At 39.9% G+C, this 19,921-nt stretch overlaps 1 protein-coding gene across 7 annotated transcripts in view; it reads left to right on the top strand.

The window, feature by feature from the left end:
- Positions 1-6,359: 6,359 nt before the first annotated feature.
- The window catches only part of LOC137255934 (sodium- and chloride-dependent creatine transporter 1-like), a 29,995-nt gene continuing 16,433 nt past the window's right edge, over positions 6,360-19,921 (top strand). The window contains exons 1-4 of one of the 7 annotated variants that reach the window (XM_067793542.1): positions 6,374-6,397; positions 6,593-6,712; positions 7,958-8,053; positions 10,330-10,432. The gene's annotated coding sequence lies outside the window, so the exon portion shown is untranslated. Of the gene's footprint in view, positions 6,493-6,592; positions 6,713-7,957; positions 8,054-10,329; positions 10,433-19,921 lie in introns of all 7 variants that reach the window. The other 6 variants (XM_067793538.1, XM_067793537.1, XM_067793534.1 and 3 more) reach the window with 6 other exon arrangements.

Genomic DNA, 19,921 nt, shown 5'->3' with positions numbered 1-19,921 from the left:
ACTCCACAGACTTACTGTCAGTCAGACTGAATCTCTGATTCTAAAGTATTACCTGGAATTTAAGGAGAAGAAAGAAACGACGTTCTCCGTAGTGACTCGTTTCTTGTGGAGTTGGCAATATGAAGGTTGTTGTGTCTCCATACACATCACATTTAACTCTTGCCATGGAATTATACGAGACAGGAAGGCATTGCTGCTTGAAGTGTTATGGCGTTGACACGTTTTTCTTTCAAGAAGGACTAAAACAACTAAATATCACTGAAATATATACCTATTTTTTTCTTTCCGCTATCACCCCTTTCATTCAGCCAAAATATACTACAGACAATACGTATCGGAACACCCAAATCTCAAAGTACACGAAATGACATATAAAATGTCATGAGCAGATACGACAGACTGAAATTCCATCTGAAGAGCATAGGGGTGAAAACTGAAAGAAACATGCCCTAGACGCCGGTTAATGCATTGAGTACATCTGCGCCTTGTGAAACTTATACGGGTGTGTACTGTGGAGGGTAGCTTGTGGAATCGACTGCAATACCATCTGGAGCAATTGTACAAGAGTCTGAAGAGTCAGTACCATTTCATGATTGTGTCTAGCACGTCGTCCAAAAATGTATCATGGATGTTCAATTGGAGCCAGATCCAGTATATAAGCTGGTCACATTCATTATTTTCATGCAAGACGACTCGAGTTCGATGTGGTATTGTTATCTTGCAAGTGTGACCCAAATACCAGTGGTGGTCAAAGCTGGAAAACCCAGAGGAAGCAGAATTTCATCCCGGTTCCTCAATCCAGTCAACTTACCCTATACATGGTATAGAGGAGTAGGGTGGTGTATGCTGAAGCCTCCACAAACCATCGTAGAGTCACATCTGTTTCTCTTACTCACAGTACCATGATGGTAACATTCCCCATGCCTCATCACCTGACCTTGTTTTTCGTGGCCATCCTGATCGAAGTCGGTCCTGTACCCAGCCAGTGCTTTTGAACCGACTCCTGAAGACAGCGAGGCTTCAACTCTGTCTGCAGCTTCTCTTAAGGGAAACGTTGCCACAACAAGGTAGGACAACACAACGTTACCGGTAAACCAGTATAACCCGGTACAGTATCTCGCGGTACACTTAACGTGATATAGTTCAGATTCTGAAATATATTGGGTCATTCAGAGTCTAGATAGTAGCTCCAAAAGTGGACGTGATTATGGAACCGTACACTAACTAGCTGTGTTTGCAAAACCATGGAACTCGTGATAAACAATCGATTTGTTTGGTCTTGGAAACAAATAACCTTATAACAGATATACATTGTGGTTTCCTTATAAACAAGTATTGTGGAGCGCCAAGTGCGTGTGGAATCATTTCTGAAAAACGCTCTAATTAATAAACAACACGCTGTGTCTGTCTTTTGTGATTTTGAAAAGCATATGACACAACTTGAAAACATGACATTTTAAGAGATTTACATGACTTTGGTCTGCGAGGTCGTTTGCCACTATTTATAGCCAACTATTTAAATGACAGACAATTTCAAGTCCGCGTGGGTTCTACCCTGTCTGATCATTACAATCAGGATCAGGGTGTCCAATAAGGTAGTGTTTTGTCTGTGACTTGATTTAGTATCAAGATTAACAGTTTGTCAAAGGTGTTAAACTATTCAATCGATGGATCATTACTTGTGGACGATTTTAATATTTCTTGTCGTGGGAAAAAATGCTATTGAACGGCAACTACAGTTGTGTTTAATCAAAAATAAATTAATGTTGTCTTGAAAACGGCTTTGAATTTTCTAAATCGAAAACTAGTTGTATACACTTCTGCCGTAAATACAAACCGCTTGAAGACACAGAACTATTTTTAAGTGGCCCCCCCCTTCAAAGTTGTCAAGGAGACTAAGTTCTTGGGACTTATTTTGATTCACGTTTGACCTCTTTGCCGCATATTAAGACCCTTAGAACAAAATGGCTGAAGGCACTCGATTTATTATAGGATCTTTCAAATTCAAAATGGGGAGGGGATCAAACTATAGTCCGTTTGGTGGAGGTGAACTGAATCAAGTAGTTTTAGGTTGCTTTGACAGGCTCCACCATGTATAATGGAACATAATCAAGTTTAGATCGCACCGGTGATCTATATAAGTGAAGGAGGGTATAGTCCGTTTGGCTCAAAAGCGGACCGATGAATTGCAGTGTAACTCGAAAACGAAGAAGCATAACATACTCAATGAAACTCTGGTCATAATCAAAACATCATACCAACTCTGTGAGGTTTTTGCAGAATTTTTTGTCCTAATAATAATAATAAAGTTGTTTAACAATCTATCATTAAAATATTGACACAGTTCACTGTTTATTAGGATGGTGTGCAGAGAAAGGCAGAGCCAGGTGTTCCAGAAGCACGTGCACAAGTGCCGAGAAAGTAATTTATTCTTTAACCTGTGATGTGCTTTCTAAATTGCTTTCTCGCACACCTGGCTGTCCCTTGGTTACTTGGACTGTCAGTCCAGATTTGAAGAGGTTATTTTACGACGATGTCTTATTTGCCATACAAGATATACTCACGCGTACCTGTTAAAACTTGAGGATCCTCCATTTTGTATCCCTTGTGATGAGAGAATCATGGTCAAGCATATCCTGCTTGACTGTGTTGAATTCTCCATCATAAGGGATAAACAGTTTACTGCAGAAACGGCATAGGATGTTTTTAACACAGTTCTCATTTAGTTATTGGAATTTTAAAGGAAATTGATTGGTAGTTTAGGTTAGTAAGTTGTACCCTCAAAGGGGGTTTAAGTACTGTAATATTATTGTTCTCCTGAGAGGGTATGTAAGTCCCAAAACATTCGATGCAACTTTAACGTCTAGCGAGCTCTTAATCGTAGTATTCGTTATATTGATTTTGGCTAGCATTTCTTACAAAGGCCAGCGGCTGAAGGGATGGTGTAAATCCAACTAGGGTTCAAGCTTTATCTGTATTGTATATACTTGAGTAAGTGGTTTATAGTTGTCCGCAACTGAAGTTTAATATCACATGTGATATATACCATGAGATCTGTCTGTTCGATATCGCTGCTATGGCTGGCATACGCAGAGTGGAATTTATTCAGTCTCAGAGAGGAACCCAGCAAGTATTTCTTGATGGGTTCACATACTCCAAGAATAAGACCAGAGGCGAGACCACACACTGGAGATGTATCGTCAAGACATGGAGAGGGCAATGTTCCACTGTTGGGAACAATACTCAGTTACTGTCATATGTGTAAATAGTAAATAGTGCTATACTTTTGTTAAATAATAAAGTTGGCACTTACATTTCTTAACAAGATATGTAATTAACATTTAAAGTTGGTGCTTTCATTACTTATAAAGATTGTGATGTAAAATCATCAAATCACCATATTTTACATTTGATATGTAAATAATAAAAGAGCAAAGGTTACTAAAACTTTCCTGGGACTACTAAGGGTTTTTTTTGTTGTGGTCTGTTCCATGCTACTGAAAGGTAAACAGGTACCTAATGCCTGACTAACCAACCGTGACTAATCTGATAATGACCCGTGTGACAATCGACGCGTCTGAAATTTGGGAAGATACCGTTCATGTAGGCAAAGGTACTCTAAGTCCCCATGGTCCCTAGTATGGTGATCAACCTTCAGTTGTTGGCCATCTATAGCCTGTTTCTATATTGCGTTGTCCAAATAGTGATATTAGTTTTAACTTTCCTCGCTAGTTTTAATGTTAATTGTGATACTCTAGTTCTTTTATTGTCCTTCATCGACAGGTTTTTGTAATGCACATATATTACGTTCCAGTGTTATTTTTTCTTGTCACGATATGGCTAAAATATTGCCATTGTGAGGTTAAATATTAACTGACTCACTCACCCAGTCTAGTCTTATATCCATATCTGTGATACCCTAGTATTTTTACTGTCCGTCGTGACAGGTTATATTTTCAAAATGTTTTCATTCTTCTCATATAAAATGTTTTCGTCATAATATGGCTGAGATATTGCCAATGTGACATTATTTATGAACTTACTCACTCATGTGTCTTATATCTATATCTGTTATACCCTAATATTTTTACTGCCATCGCTACATGTTATATTTTTCAAATGTTTTCATATAAATTGTTTTCGTCACAATGTGGCTGAGATATTGCCAATGTGACGTTATAAATGAACTCACTCACTCACTCCGTTTCCTTACAATTCTATCATTTTTGTCATAATGAGATGTCAATTTTCCAAATGTTTGTAATGGCAATCCTAGTAAACTAGATCGACCTCATTTGCATGACGAAAAGATATATTCCATCTTTGCTTGTCAATGCGAGGATACACCTTTGTACAATCAAATAAACGGTTGGCCCAGCATATGTGGCGAAAGAAACAGGATTTATGTTTCAAGGATACCTTCAAATTGAGAGAGACTACCGAAATAATTCTGCCTTCACGATGAATACCCTTCACGACTTGAGAAAACAAAAGGAATAGATACACAGTCTAGTTTAAAAGGGGGCGTGGGTGGATGAGGTAGCCATGTCACCCTGCAATGGAGTTCTAATAATAAATTTCATTGTCGCTCTCGACAGGGCGTAGAACTTCAAACTGTTGTTAACAATTTGTGAAGAAGGTGCTGAATTATTCAGCCATGTCCCGACTTAGATAGTTCAACCAGATTTAATGATAATGATATTTCATGTTAGCCTTTTCTTTTAAATGTAACGTTTTATGATGTTAACTGTACAGTTCGACTTTAACGGTGTAAACTACAATATGTATACAGTTTTAGTTTTACTACACGACTGTATTCAGAGCGTGATGCTTTACGGATAAATGGTTCGTAATACACATGGAAACGCATACAGTAGAAGCTGTCTTAACCGGCACTCATTGGGACTGAAGAAAGAATATGGTTTACACAATGGGCCGGACTGTAGTGAGTTGGTGAGTTTAGTTTTACGCCGCAATATTCCAGCTATAGGGCGGCGGTCTGTAAATAATCGAGACTGGACTAGACAAGCGACTCCCGTTAGTTGCCTCTACGACAGGCCTAATCGCCTTTTATGGCAGGCCTTATCGCCTTTTATGGCAAGCATGGGTTGCTGAAGGCCTATTCTACCCCGGGACCTTCACGGGTCGGCCGAATTGTAGAGCTGATGATAAATGTACAAGTCACAGATGGGACTGAGATTTTATATCAGTGTGGACAACTTGCTGACTTGGACAGATGCCGGTTTTGACAGCTTCCACTGTATATCTATGTTAAACAGAGAACTGTTTAGTCATGTCGCAGCACGAAGGTAGGTTTGTTAGAAAGGTTGAAAGTACATCATAGCACAAAGACGGACGGGTTGTGTCAACATTATGTACGACTAGTAATGTCCGAGAAAGGTAAGTGTAGCTGAATCTATTTCCTACAGAACGTGCCATGACCCAATGTTTGATATTCTAATAGTATCATGTAAACTGAGGGGCGGACACAGCCTTTTCAGCGGGAGGGGGGGGGGGGGGGGGGGGGTACACACTATTGAAGAAAGGGGGATGCACACACTTTTATTTACGCCCACGTTCCAATGGTCATGTAACAAAATTTCAGGATGACAGAGGGAGTGCACACCCTTGCACCCTCCTCTGGAACCGGCTATGAAACTAATATAGTCTTATGGTGTCTTATGGCTAAGTCTGTTGGCAAAACATATCACAGTGGACGCACGAGACTCTGTGTGTGTTTGCGTGCGTGCGTGTAGATGTCGGTTTCAGCAATATCTGCTGAGATTCCGTCCTAAATATATCACAGCTTGTAGAAAACCTTATGTTACCGTGGACTGACTGACAGTTTCAGATTGGGCAGCTAGGGTTTAAGGCGTTCTTGTTCACCATGGAGAGAGGAGATTTACCTTTAGAACATCACGCTCTGAATGCAGTCCTGAAGTAAAACATATTTAAATTTACACGGTTAAAGTCCAACCGTAGAGTTTATTTGCCATAACGTTACATTTCAAAGGAAAAGGTAGCAAAACATATCACTTAAACATCTGGTTCAACCATCCAAGTCGGGACAAAATTCAGGGCCTTCTTTACAAATTGTTGACAATCGTTTCAAATCATACGCTCTGCCGAGCGCGAGTTATTTGAAATCCGACTTCATTCAGCTCTATAGTCAATGCATGACTGCCTCATCCTTGCGCACACCTTTTTGAAAGAGACTGTGTATCTATTCATTGCACTTTTCTTTTCGTTTCTTAAGTCATAAAGGGTTTTCTGCATGACAGTCTTTAAACACACCTTTCGTTGACCTTTCTTCACCTGTGACGCCCTGTTTATGCATGAGTCATTCTATCTGATCACGTGACTTAGGTGAGCCAATCAACATCTGCTTCGGCAGGAGGTAAGACTGCCTGATGACGGCCACAGAGTACTACATTGATAGCTATTGTCACAACTACGTGTAGAAAACCTTATCCCCCTACTGGATGTTTCTATGTAAGTCTGATATGATATGATTAGTCTACTTACAAATACATGTATATCATTGCTCTCACATCGTGGTCACACATTGTGCATTGTTCTATCTTGCGTCTAGTTTGTACGGCAGGCGTCTGAGCTGCCTTTGCGCCAACAGATGTTCACCACATATCCCGAGGTCTGTCCAGTGTAGAGAAAGAAGCTGTAACTTGGTGGTGGAACCTTACGCAATAGTCTGGTGAGTGAATAGTTTTCACTACTAGCCTTTTAATAAAATCTATTCTTACAGCCTTGAGTGAACACAACCGTCTGTCTGCGAGTGCGTTTGCGTAAACGTTGAAACCACTACTCTTACCCCACCGTCCCAAATATGATCTTGAAAACCAAAGTCCTCTTTGCCTGTTTTTTATAATACCTATATCTACAGATGGATCCAAGGATGTTGGCACAGCTGCTAGCGCAACAGGCATTGCGTTCCCTAATAGATTACCGTATAACGTTACTATTTTTACAATCAAATCAAATCAAAATTTAAGAGATCTCAGATATATCAAACAATCATAAGGACTGGTTGTCCTGCCTTCAAGCAATAAAAAAATCATATCGTCCTCCAGTTTTACTTGATATAATTGAACTACATGACAATCTTACTACTGGCCAACACGACATCGTCTTATGTTGGTTGACCAGTCTTGCTGGAAACATTGGCAACACAGTGGGTGATGCTGCTGCAAAATCAGCTCTCAAAAACTCTGTGCCGCCACCTGTTATCCCCTACACTGGAAATAAACCTAGTCTAATGAAAGTACCCAGAAGTAGTGGGTAAAACCATTCTCCTGAAAGGGTACGTACACACCGTTAAATGTGTTTGTTATTGCCTGAGTTCTAAAGGTAGAGTTTGTCATGGACAATTTGCCATAAAAATCGCCAACACCTGAGGGTATGATGTATACCCAGCTTGGGTCCATGCATGGTGCAAAGTACTGTAAGTCCCCACGTGTGTCAGCCTCGTCAGTGGGTCTAACCACCCGATCCCTTAAGTAGCCCCGGATCTTGGTCCCCGGTCCGTGAAGTAGAGCAGGACATGACACAGGCAATGTTGAAATATATGTTGGAACAAGGTCACCCGATGCTAAATGAGATACTTCACAGCTTGATAAGCTTGTACAATCTTTGATTAAGTTCCAGAGTTTCTGTGATAAATACTTTAATAGATATATAGTACTATAAAGTAGCGATGTTACATATTTGAATTGCATATATATTGTGGTATTTATGTTCCAGTGACAACTTCATTTTCAATACATATATGCACATCGCAGTATTGAGTGGCATGTACATACGTAACCACATATATTTGGGACAAGTCAAACATAATGTATGACAAATTAAATAACAATAATCGGTATTCAGTTATTCATATCATATCAACACAATTGCCTCATTAATGTGTACATCAGATATTTATCATTCATTGATTCAGATACATTTCACATTGTGCCTAAAGCAAACTGAGATACAGCGAGTCCATCCATGCAACAGACTGCTCTTCATGATCACCAGGCTGCCAGCCATGACCGTATGCATGTTCTGCCCTGAGCTCTAAAGGTTACATACGTGATAGTGATAATAGTCGAGTGTGCAGTGTGCATAACGCAGAATGGAAAACTCTGTATTCAGTAGCGTTCGTACGTCCGTATGTACGTACATTTGATGTTAATGCGACATCTCAAGAATTGTTGTACCCAGTGTCTTCAAACTTGGTGACAGCATACATTGAGAGATCACACAGACAGCAAGTGATTTCGATGGCCTTGACCTCATCCTCAAGGTCACCACAACGCTTGAACCATTTTTCAAACTCTAGATAGCGCGATATCTCACGATCCGTTGCACCCAATGTCTTCAAATTTGGCTTCAACACAGACAGCAGTTGATTTTGGAATAAGGAAGTTCAAAAGGTATTGCCTAGACTAATCACTCAAGGACGTTCAAGCTGAGGTGTCTTGTATGGTGTCGTTGTGGTCACTTTTGTTCAACTTGACTGATCATCAGGTGTGTTGTCTAAATACATTGACGTGACCACATCCCTCAGGCTTTGCATTTGTAGTTTCCACTAGTTTCCATTCATAGGCATTAGTCACCGTGACGATAGTATAGAATTTATTCTATGCCACATGTCGTTCGCTTATGGACTAATAATACTGGCTTTGAAAATGGTTTTATAAGATTGTTATTGGCATAACTAATTATTTCTGCAAACAATTATAGTTATTGATGTCATTTTTAACGGTGTTGACACTCGGTGGTTATCGGGGAGAAGGTTCTCTGGGTAATATTCTCCATGTCACAAATAACAACTCGAAATGAAAAATATACGCCTGTAAAATGACAGTCAAGTGCTACTGTTTCTGAAAACATATGTTCACGGGTCCAATTCACAAGGATTGAGGCTGACCATGAAATGCTCATGTTGAACCCATTTGCAATATCCGTGGCAGCTTGAGAGTTTGTTTTGAAGTTATGAATAGTAAGCGTAATGGATCCCTTCTTTGTGAAATGGTCATGAAGAGAGCAATCTCTGAATATTAAATGAGGATAACACTTATTGATGAAAAATGTGTTTAGATTCATTAAGGATCGTCGCTTCGGTGCAGATGTGAACACTGTTATCAAGTAAGCGATATACAAGGAGGTAAAACGAGGTGTAAGGAGGTATAAACATGAGTGAGTGAGTACGTTTAGTTTTACGTCGCACTCAGCAATATTCCAGCTATAAGGCGGTGGTCTGTAAATACTCGAGTCTGGGCAAGGCAATTCTGTGATCAACAGCATGAGCATTGATCTGCGCAATGGGGAGCAGATGACATGTGCCAACCAAGTCAGCGAGTCTGACCACCCTATCCCGTTAGTCGCTTCTTAGGACAAGCAGAGTCGCCTGTTATGGCAAACGTGGGTTGCTGAAGGCCTATTCTATCCTGGACTTTCACGGGTCGGTATAAACATGGATACAACAGGTCATGTAAATAGATCACGGCACTTCGCGAGATCTGAGTACTTCGCACTTATTCGAATGGTCTAATGGCTGCCAATGTGGTAGTGGTAATCCTTATAGGAATAGGTATTCCATCTCGGATAACCAATTCCAAATTTGCTCACAGCCAAACATAACTGCCATCTTGTTGGTCCGGTCAAGTAAAGTCATATGTGCGATTTGGTTCTTGAATATATGTCACAGGAAATCTGGTAGCGGAAGTAAGCTAGGCCACGTCTCGCATATCGCAAGTTGGTGCACAAAAGAGGCGGGAACCGGCTTAGTGCCGGAGAGAGCGCCTCACCAAAGGTAGAGGCCCATCAGAGCAGAAACGACTGTTAAATAGACAATGCCGAAGATGTAAGGTATATATGTACATCTGGTCATTGCATATGAACCTAATAGTGAACACAGGAGGATTATGCCTGTCTGGAGTCTTATGTGTTGCTGGTAGTCCAGAGGTATACTGTTGTCGTGGTCAGAGTTGACGGTTGAGTTTTTTTTATGTGTATGAGCTCTTTGAGATTTCTGATTTTGATGTCTTGGATTTGTGGTTGACGGTTCCATTGTTCCATTGTCATTCCTCATTGGAAATAAAGCTGTGTATCCATATACCTTATCCTTACATAGAAATCCAACCTTATGAATATATGTACCTGTATATGTACACTGCTGTTCTATTGATCAGAACTGTTTCACGCGCATATTTTAACCTGTGTTCAATAATGTATTATAGAGAACATTTACCTGTGCTCAGCGTCGAGTGAGTTAGTTAATATTTATCGTCATATTGGCAATATTTCAGTCATATTGTATTTCAGCATCGACAACGGCTTGACGATCTCAGCAGTTTGCTGATTTCGGCAAGCGTTGTTCGTCTCCACCGCCGCCTTGCTCTTCGTCAGATCACCCTTTACATACCAGGTCAGTCTTAATGGTCAAGTCATCCGCATCTCAATGAATTCCATATAACCAACGTATGCAAATCGAGCGGTTGGGTAGATACTTAACCTCAGTTTTAATACCACCACGAACATGACGTGTTTGTCGGTCACAGGTGTGCTCGAACTTTTATGCGCCTTAAATCACCACGTCCACATCAGTTGTTAACTACATTCTTAGTGGTCACTTCGCTGGCACGTTCAACGGGTGCAGGCTAAAACGTCACCACAGCAAAACGGCACCTGGCGAAAACGTTTGGACAGAACGGCACCTTCCCTTGGCGAAAACGGCTACAAATGTTATGGCGAAAACGTCACCATATACAATTTTAAAAAGGATGAACATTGATATGATGACTTTATTGTATTGTGAACTTTGGATAAACATTTAGTGTTTCGTAAATAGACTTTGTGAAATAAAAACATATATATTAGGTAAGTAGACGTTACTGGATTGTGAACTTTGGATGAACATTGATATGATCACTTTAGTGTTTCGTAAATAGACTTTGTGAAATAAAAACATATATATTAGGTAAGTAGACGTTATTGGATTGTGAACTTTGGATGAACATTGATATGATCACTTTAGTGTTTCGTAAATAGACTTTGTGAAAACATATATATTACCTAAATATAAATAAATAATATATCAGGAATATATCAGGTAAGTATGCCCATCAATATATAACACTAACACTCACCAAGCTGCTTGCATCATGTTTAGATAATAAATGCGTCTACTCTGCCGACAATGTTTGGAAAGTAAAAACATCGCACCCTTCAAACTGCACAGACATGTACCTGATACACATCATGCTTGATAACTTGAGAAATAAACATGTAAACATTACAAACAATTAAACAATAAAGTCAACATAATAATAAAGTCAATGTAACAATGTTTGATATATGGTGACGTTTTAGCCCTTTAATCTGTGGTGCCGTTTTCGCTATAACCCCGTTCAACAGACAGACCGGAGACTGGTCCATGTCGACCACGGAAGGTGGTCACTTCGCTAGCACGTTCAAGAGACTGACCGGAGACTGGTCCATGTCGACCAGGGAAGGTGGTCACTTCGCTGGCACGTTCGCTGGCACAGTAAAGAGTCTGACCGGACCAATGACAGTTGTCATTGAATATGTTACATTTGCCCCAATGTAACTCAGAGGTTTTCTTCCAGAAAAAAAAATCTTATAAGTAGTATTCATGTTCTTGCATTATTACGTCCAGAGCTTACACTCGTGGTGTTTAGAACGTCTACTTCTGTTTGCGTTGTGTCAATGAGTGGTCAAAAATATTTTCGCTAACATGCCAGAACGCAACTATTGCTATCACCAACCAAATACTGATCAATGATAACTATATCCTTCATCGCATTCAGCTGTGGGTGATATGCCATTTTGTATGTATTATCTTAACTGCTATCCTTCATCAAATGGTGATGGGGGTTTTGTTACCACGTCAGCAGTCAAATACTGATCAAATATAAATAAATCCTTAGTCATATTCAGATGTAGGCCATATGTCATTTTCAAAGTATTAGTTTAACTTTCTCTGTCTTTTCTCTTGATATCATGGCTTGTTTCCATTTTGTTTGTTCCTTCCCTCGAGTGATGAATTGTAGTTAAGTTGCACCTCAGATTTCACCAGGCTTAAGAAGCCATTATATGTGGAGTTCTTCTTATTGGGCAAAACTTCATAAACCAAAGGCCACATCTTGTCTTCCACGAAAGCACGAATAATGTGTATTTGTGAAAAATCCATAGTTCACGGACAGTGATGATACAATACGTTAAAACTTATGTCTGTCGATGTCATGGTGAACTGCTCTCAACAAACTAATTACCTGAGCTAATCCCCCATTTTGTAAGGCTATACTTCATAAATATTTACAGTATTTGCATAGCCCAGCAAGCATTAATGTTAATTAGTGTTAATCCCCCTAAGTTGCTTGGTGGAGTGCAACAACCGTTTCAATTAATGAGGCGTTGATAATAATAATAGTTTATTATAGTGCCACAAAGACAGCATAGTACAGCATATAAACTGCACACACCGGGCCTCGTGAGGCCGAGATAACACTTAAAAGAGATAGTCAATAATCATATCACCACAGGTGAATCTGTACAGAGATTTAGAGGCAAAGGTTGGTCTTCAGTGCATAATCATTGATTTACCTTTGTTTATGGTCAGTTTTCATTTGGTTGTCCTGGAGCAGAGGCAGTCTAGGAGTTGTTGCAGCTTGTTCTTGTCAGGAACTATTAACAGGAACAAAATCGTCGGCATAAAGTAGTAGAAACACATTGATGTCGCCAATATCCACCCAACATTGTACTTCGGTTATATCACTGGCACGATCATCTATATAAATAGAGAAAAGAGTCAGGGATAAACAGCAACCTTGTTGGACTCCACTATTCACATCAGATCTGTCAGTCATTTCTGTGTAAACTTTAACACTGCATTTCATTAACAGTATGTTTAGTTTTACGCCGCTTTTAAACTGTCCTTTGTCCACCGGTCTTTATAATACACATATGTTCCATTTCAGTGTTAAATGTTCTCGTCCCGATATGGCTGAAACATTGCCGATGTGACGTTAAGCATTAACTCACTCACCCACTCGATCATTGCACCCATGCGGAATCTTCGGCGTGAGGAGCCAATGCTTTAAGTAGGCTACACATTCACCCGTGAAGTGAAGCTCAGACAAGGACAGCTGTGTACGTAGTGAGCGATGGTCTGTGTTGAAGATGCATGCTAGGAAAGACTACTTTATGTATCTGCTTCACTGAAGTCGTGTAATACAGCCAGGGAGTATATAAATGCTGATTTGAAATTTTACAACCATTTCCAAATCATACGTGCGTGTCAGCGTGGCTGCTTCTCTTGTATCTTTGACTGATGTGAGTATTATAATTTCATGTTATACTTCGATATGTCAACGAATTGTTTTCATATATAGAGTTTATAAAGAAGAAGTATGTCAAATGTTATTGATGTAGTTGATTCTCATATGATGACAATGTGATTTATGTTTGGGTTTGTTGTTGTCTAACGCCACGCTCAGCAATATTCTAGCTATATGGAAGCAGCCTATAAATAAACGAGTCTGGAACAGACAATCGAGTGGTCAACAACATGAGCATCGAACCATGCAGTTGGGAACCGATGACCTGTCAACCAAGTTATTGAGTCTGATCACAGTATCCTGCTAGCATGAGTTACTAAAGATCAAATCTAAACCAGATCTTCATATGTCAAGAAAGGATTGTTAATTTCGTGTCCCGACATATTTGCGCAAATACGCTGTCGTAATGTTATTACCATCACAGACATCGGTGTTTTCAGATAGGTAGAATATACATACATAGTAATGAGTGCACAATGCCAATGCCGTCGTCGTTCGTCGATAGATTATTTCCGTATTACATAATGGCCCCGGAAGAAAATCGATATCAACTTACCCAATACACATCATTTGTTGTCAATATTGTACTGTGTTATACGTATGCACACTTGTTGCTTATTTCTATGCGTCACTATGCAATAGTAGGCTACATTTGCTTACTTTATCAACAATCACATTTAAATTACTAATGTACTAAGTAAGTGCTTGCAAATCACGTAATACCATGTAGACATTTCCCCTAAGCTTCTTTTCATGACTTTTCAATGTACTTTTGTCATATATGCTGTGACTATGTTAAAAGTGCAAACTATCTATCCGTGGTAGACACACTTTCTCAGCATCCCCCTGTGGCCAGGGTACTGGGGATTCGAATCAGGGACGGATGTATATGTCATTAACATACCTAAACGATCTTATTTTAACCCTTACATGCCCTGTGTGAAATGATATTTCCCATCCTTTCCTTTATTACCATGCATATGTGCAAGTGGGTTTTCGTGAAGCTGGCAAATGAATAGAATCGTCACAATAGTCTAGGTTAGAAGTGTACTTGTATTCTCGAAGGATATAAGGAGCTAGTTTGTCCGGGCTTACCGCCTCAGTCAACATCAAATATTTCTGTGTCGGCGTATATTCGCACCAATAGATATGTATAGAGCTCTTCTGTTCGTGAAAGTCAGTAGTGAAGTCATGAAAGTCACGTGATTACAATTCTAAGCGGCCGTTCATAATTTATGTATAAGGGGGCGATGATCGCTTTTGTACATGGCATGAAGTCGTGACGAGTCATTGACATCGTGTATGCTTCTCCAGAAAATGATTCGCGATAAATCACAGACAACCTCTTAAGATTGATCATGAATAGACAGTGATGACCAGGATGCTTAAGGAACGTCGTGGAATGTGTCTTTTCTTTTGTTATTTTCCAGTGCAACTGTGACGCAGCATATGATTTACACAACATTTAGCCACTAACTCCAGGCAACTGTTCTATATCATTTTTTCTCAAAATATTCCTTAGATCACCTGTGTAAAGGTATTGAAAACTGGCGCATTCTGAACAAAACGTTACACACCAACCGCAGTTGTTCACATGCGCGATGATGCATGATCATCATGCTGTTAATCTGCATAAGGTTTGTAGTTGTTTCCCCAAATTAGAGGAGAAATCAATCTTTGATACATACTGTAAACCAGAAATATCCTGCGTCAGTTTATATTTTGCAAATTTTGCTCACGCTAGTAATATTAACTCAGTAATGTTAACTCTTTCAATGCCAGTCAACCAGATGCATTTAGTTATTATAAAAGATTTCTCAAATGGTGTGTATGGTCATCTGTTTCCCGATATCAGTGGCTTTCCGCTCGGTTACAGGGAAAAATACCCCCGGTTTGGAAGCTTCGTACCAATCACATGCAAGGCATCGTTTAATTTCGGTATCGTTCGAAAGTTCTGACCATCAACAATATCACTGTACCCTTGCAAAGAGTATTTTCGCAGTTTCAAGAAGTGATTTTATTGGATAAAGATTGCTTTCTACTTAAGCTTTGCTGTCTCAGTCTGCTATGAGGACCGTGATTGGTCAGGATCATGCACATGTCCTTAGGCATCCAATCATATTACAGCAATGATTACCGTCCTCGTAAACAAAACAACTTTAGCTTCAAACGAAAGTTGTGGGTGAAACCATGCAATTCTGAACGTTTATCTTGAGTAAAAACATCACCACTCATAGTATATTATGGAAGTAAATGTACGTATCGTGCTAGGTTATAACCTGTGACAAAACTTGTATGAGTACTGTAATTAATTTTCTTCTTCAGTTTATTACATTTGTTTAATTATTATATGGAAACATTATGATGTAAACGAAGCAATGTTGTTTTAGTTAACTATGTTGTTTGGGGTAAAGCCTACAGTCTTGCAAAAATATTTCGTCGCAGAAGAGACTAGGACTCACGTAATGAATTTGTAGGTGAGTCTAAACTTTGATGGTAAGTGTGTTTTCAATAGTCACATGTAATCTCACCAACAGCCTTGGCTTTTGTCCCACCCTGCCTACAACTGCTGTGGAATAGCCATCGTAACGTTTGTTTATGGGAAAAAGTAGCAAATTCTGCCCCACCATGGCAAAGACACACTGGTAAATCACTAACCATTTACAAAAGCCGGAATCAGTACAAGCATGTTACTCCATTCGCAAATTTGGCGGATGTGACAAAACAATGGATTTATACTTTTCAAACAGCTTTGATCTGCAAGTTGATTTGGGCATCGACAAAAGTTGCCTAATATGGGAGAAATTCGGGAAAGTAATGTCGGAGAAATTGTCCTAGCAATTACTGGAAAAGCCGTAGGGACCACCAAGTGATATCAAAAGCCTCTTTTTTCTACTTGAACATATCGCAACTCAGTGGACATCGGCCCTGAAGCAAGCATATAAACGTTGTCAGTTTTGATGATTCTTCAGTTAGTTTACTTGATGAACTCCAGAGTTCGCATCTAATCGACTAAACACATTTGCTCATGCCAGCTGTCCAAGAATCTACTAAAGTTCTCTTTACCACTGGCATTGAGGTTAGTCAAGTCAGCTCACAGGCAGACTTAATCATTTCCTTTTGGAACAACCACAAGTCTGAACAGCAATCAGTTGACTCTGTGGCCAATCTTATGACATCCAGATATCCATCTAATATTTCTTTAACCTTTTCAAGAAGAGGAATTGGGACTCGTCTTGGTGCAATAAGATCACCTGGATCAATGCTTTGTTTAGGCTTTGTCTTGATATCCAAGACCTCCACACAGCTTTGGGTACCATATGCTCTGCAACCTTTTTGCAAGTTTGATAAACTCTGTTGACAGCAAAGGTTGCCATCTGGTGAATTAGTCTTTCTTGCAGTCAGATCAACATTGAAGAATTTGTTTTCATCTTCGTGTTCAGCTTCACATCAGGCAACATTTGAAATTGAAAGGTTGGACTCATTTGCACAATGTCCTTTTCTCTTACACATTTCATTTCTTGCCCGGGACTGGTTCCATACTGGCCTGGGAAAGCACCATATCTTGGGCATGATTTACTACAACGTTTTCCACAAGCTTCCGATTTGGGAAACTTCCTTTCTGTTGACATTTTCTCTGCGCAAACGTTTGCATAGGTCTGAATTAACGTGTCCTTCTGCCTGCTGTTTTTCTGCAGTTTCTTTCTCCGAGCCATTCAACAGTGCCTGTTTATTGTCTCTGTGCACTGAGATAATGGTATTAATCTCGTATTTGGTAACTCTGTTAACTGTTAATCTCCAGTACGACCATCAGTCAAGTTCCATATTCAAAATGGTATTTTTTCTAGAATGTGTAGGTCTGATGTGAAATAATTAACAGTTCCACCTTCTCCCTGCATTCTCCTGTTGAAAACAGCCCTCTTGTATATAACATCTCTGCTTAGATGAAACGATATGTCAGCATGTTTATAACAGCCTTGTTTTTAACCACTGTGAACTCTAGAAAGATTAAGTCAAATCAATACATCTTCCGCTTCATAACAGTGACAGATCTGTGCATTTACCTGCCGGCCATCAGGCTCTATATCAAGTTCCAACGTCTGACTACATTGTTCAAATCGGAGGAGCCATTTTGTCAACTCTTCCGATGGCTTTTTTCTGAAAGATATCTGCAAATGCACGAACTGTCGTTGCTTCGAATCATTTTCAGTTTTCTTCACACTGCAACGTTTCACACGTTTCATTTAGGAGACAAACAGGTACTCAGTAACACCATTGACCAACACATGATGTTTATCGACATAGTAAACTAAAAAGTAAACCAAAGGGTTTTACTGTCTGCACTCGTTTACATCGACTACGGGTGCAGCAGTCAAGTGTCATCAGCTGGTTGTTTCGGCTGGTTCCCAAGGGTAGCATCTGGAGCTGCTTACTCTCACTTTACGTCACAATAAGATATGAATGACGTCAACACTGTGGATGACGCAATAAAACAACTGTTTGCGATGTTTCTACGTGTCAATAGTCTTGCAGTTTCCGGGAATCGAATACCATTTGATCATGTTTTTCAACCAATCAGATAACAGAACACAGTGACTTTTGGTTTACAATCAGCTATACAACATACATGCAGTACTTCGCCTCGAACAGTGAGTGAGTGAGTTTAGTTTCACGCCCCTTTTTTCAATATTCTAGCAATACCAGAAATGGGCTACATACTTTGAACCCATGTGGGTAATCGAACCCGGGTCTTCAGCGTAACGAGCGAACGCTTAAATTTAAGGACTAGTCTACCCTACCTCCAACACTTATATAGCAATTACATGACATTGATTAGAGTAACATCCCAACGACCCCATGTTCTGTTTCATTTAGGGACACAACAGGGGCCTCGCCAAAGCACGATCATAGCTACATGTACTTTTAGTACATTTTACTTTTTTTCTTTAATGACAAGGGATACCACTCTCATTTGCATAATAAGATAATAGTAACCGTACAGAATGTTTTAGAAACCGATATGACCATCCCTATAAATAAACCCGTGAACGTCTAGGGTAGAATATGCTTTCAGCAACCCATGCTTGCCGTAAGGCGACTATGCTTGTCGTTAGAGGCGACCAGTGGTCAGACTTGCTGACTTGGTTGGGACATGTTATCGGTTCCCAATTGCGCAGATCGACGCTCATGATGTTGATTACTGAATTGTCTGGTCCAGACTCGATTATTTAAAGACCACCGCCACACAGTTGGACTATTGCTGAAAGCAGTGTGACTCACTCACTCACTTCTAAAAATAGCATGACGCGGGGTTTTTTTGTAAACACTCCTTTTGTATTTGACCTATGTTTCCTGCTACAGCTATGCTTACCCGAAGCATATCTTATTTTCTCAAATAGGAGAAAGAAATCAGCGAGTAATCTCTAACTACATGTAGTGCATGAACCTGCTTTGTTTTAAAACAGTAGAGTAAGTACAACTGAAATGAATTTGGAACCAAATGACAGCATGACGACAAGAGCTCTTTGAAGCTAGTGCTGTCTTGGAAAGCAGTATTTGTACAATGGTACGCCATCTTAGATGAGTGAGTGAGAATTTGCCGTCACAACAACAATATTTCCACTTTGTAAAAATTTCAGCCATATCTTAAGACTGTACACTCGGTCTCTTGACTACTTCCAAATTGGAATGAAGATATCCATACAAATCTTCATTCCTATGTATTTCACTTCTAAATGCCCTTCAAAGACTTGTTACTTCCAAATTGTTATTAAAAGACATAAAGTTCCAGACTTCTCAACTTACGATCAGAGAAGAAAGCCCGAAGTGTGATGCAACTGAACTGGGCATACGTCGCTAACCTTTGTTACTGGCTGTCTAGTGGTATTGACAGTCCATTTGCTTCTGGTAAATTGCATGAAGCCAGATGGCAGCCAAGACATAATCTCTTTCAATATTAACCTGCTGATGTAGCGGTACATGCACATAGTACAGTTAAGCTGCGTTTGTCCTTGTCAGTTTCCCGAAATACACATTGCAGCTGTGACCCAACACGCAGGTTCGTGCGTCTTTGGCATAATAGTGCACGAGATCTTATCATGTTGTAAGGGCATTGTGATCTGGCGACTTTGCTGTGACTCGTAATGATATCGGATAAATGTTTCCCAGTTCCCAGGACCTTTGTAAGAACACAAACACATGCAAAAAGGGCTTTCTTGGACAATGTTCTATTTTACATATGTCAACTTGATCATCTACCATGATCACGGACTAAAGTGGTCGCTGTCCAATATGGCACGTATGTAATGTCGACTTGGTGTCTTTCTAACACGAGTCGTTGAACGATCGTCCACTGGAAACAGTGTAAAACAAAGAAACTATTATACCGTTCTGGTGGCTCTTTATGGAGAAATGTCCACGCTTTCGGTGTACTGAGACGCACGGCTGTTCTTTGAAGAGGCTGAAATCACGGTACTCTGAAGGTAGTGGTTGATAAACGGGGCAGTGAACCTGTAATGTTAGTAATTCAGTGTTTGTCATAGTACAGGAACGAGAAT

The sequence above is a fragment of the Haliotis asinina genome, chromosome 11 (assembly GCF_037392515.1).
Source record: "Haliotis asinina isolate JCU_RB_2024 chromosome 11, JCU_Hal_asi_v2, whole genome shotgun sequence".
In the NCBI taxonomy this organism is placed as follows: Eukaryota; Metazoa; Mollusca; class Gastropoda; order Lepetellida; family Haliotidae; genus Haliotis; species Haliotis asinina.
The sequence above is the reverse complement of the archived record's forward strand: the minus strand, read 5'-3'. Positions and strand labels throughout refer to the sequence as shown.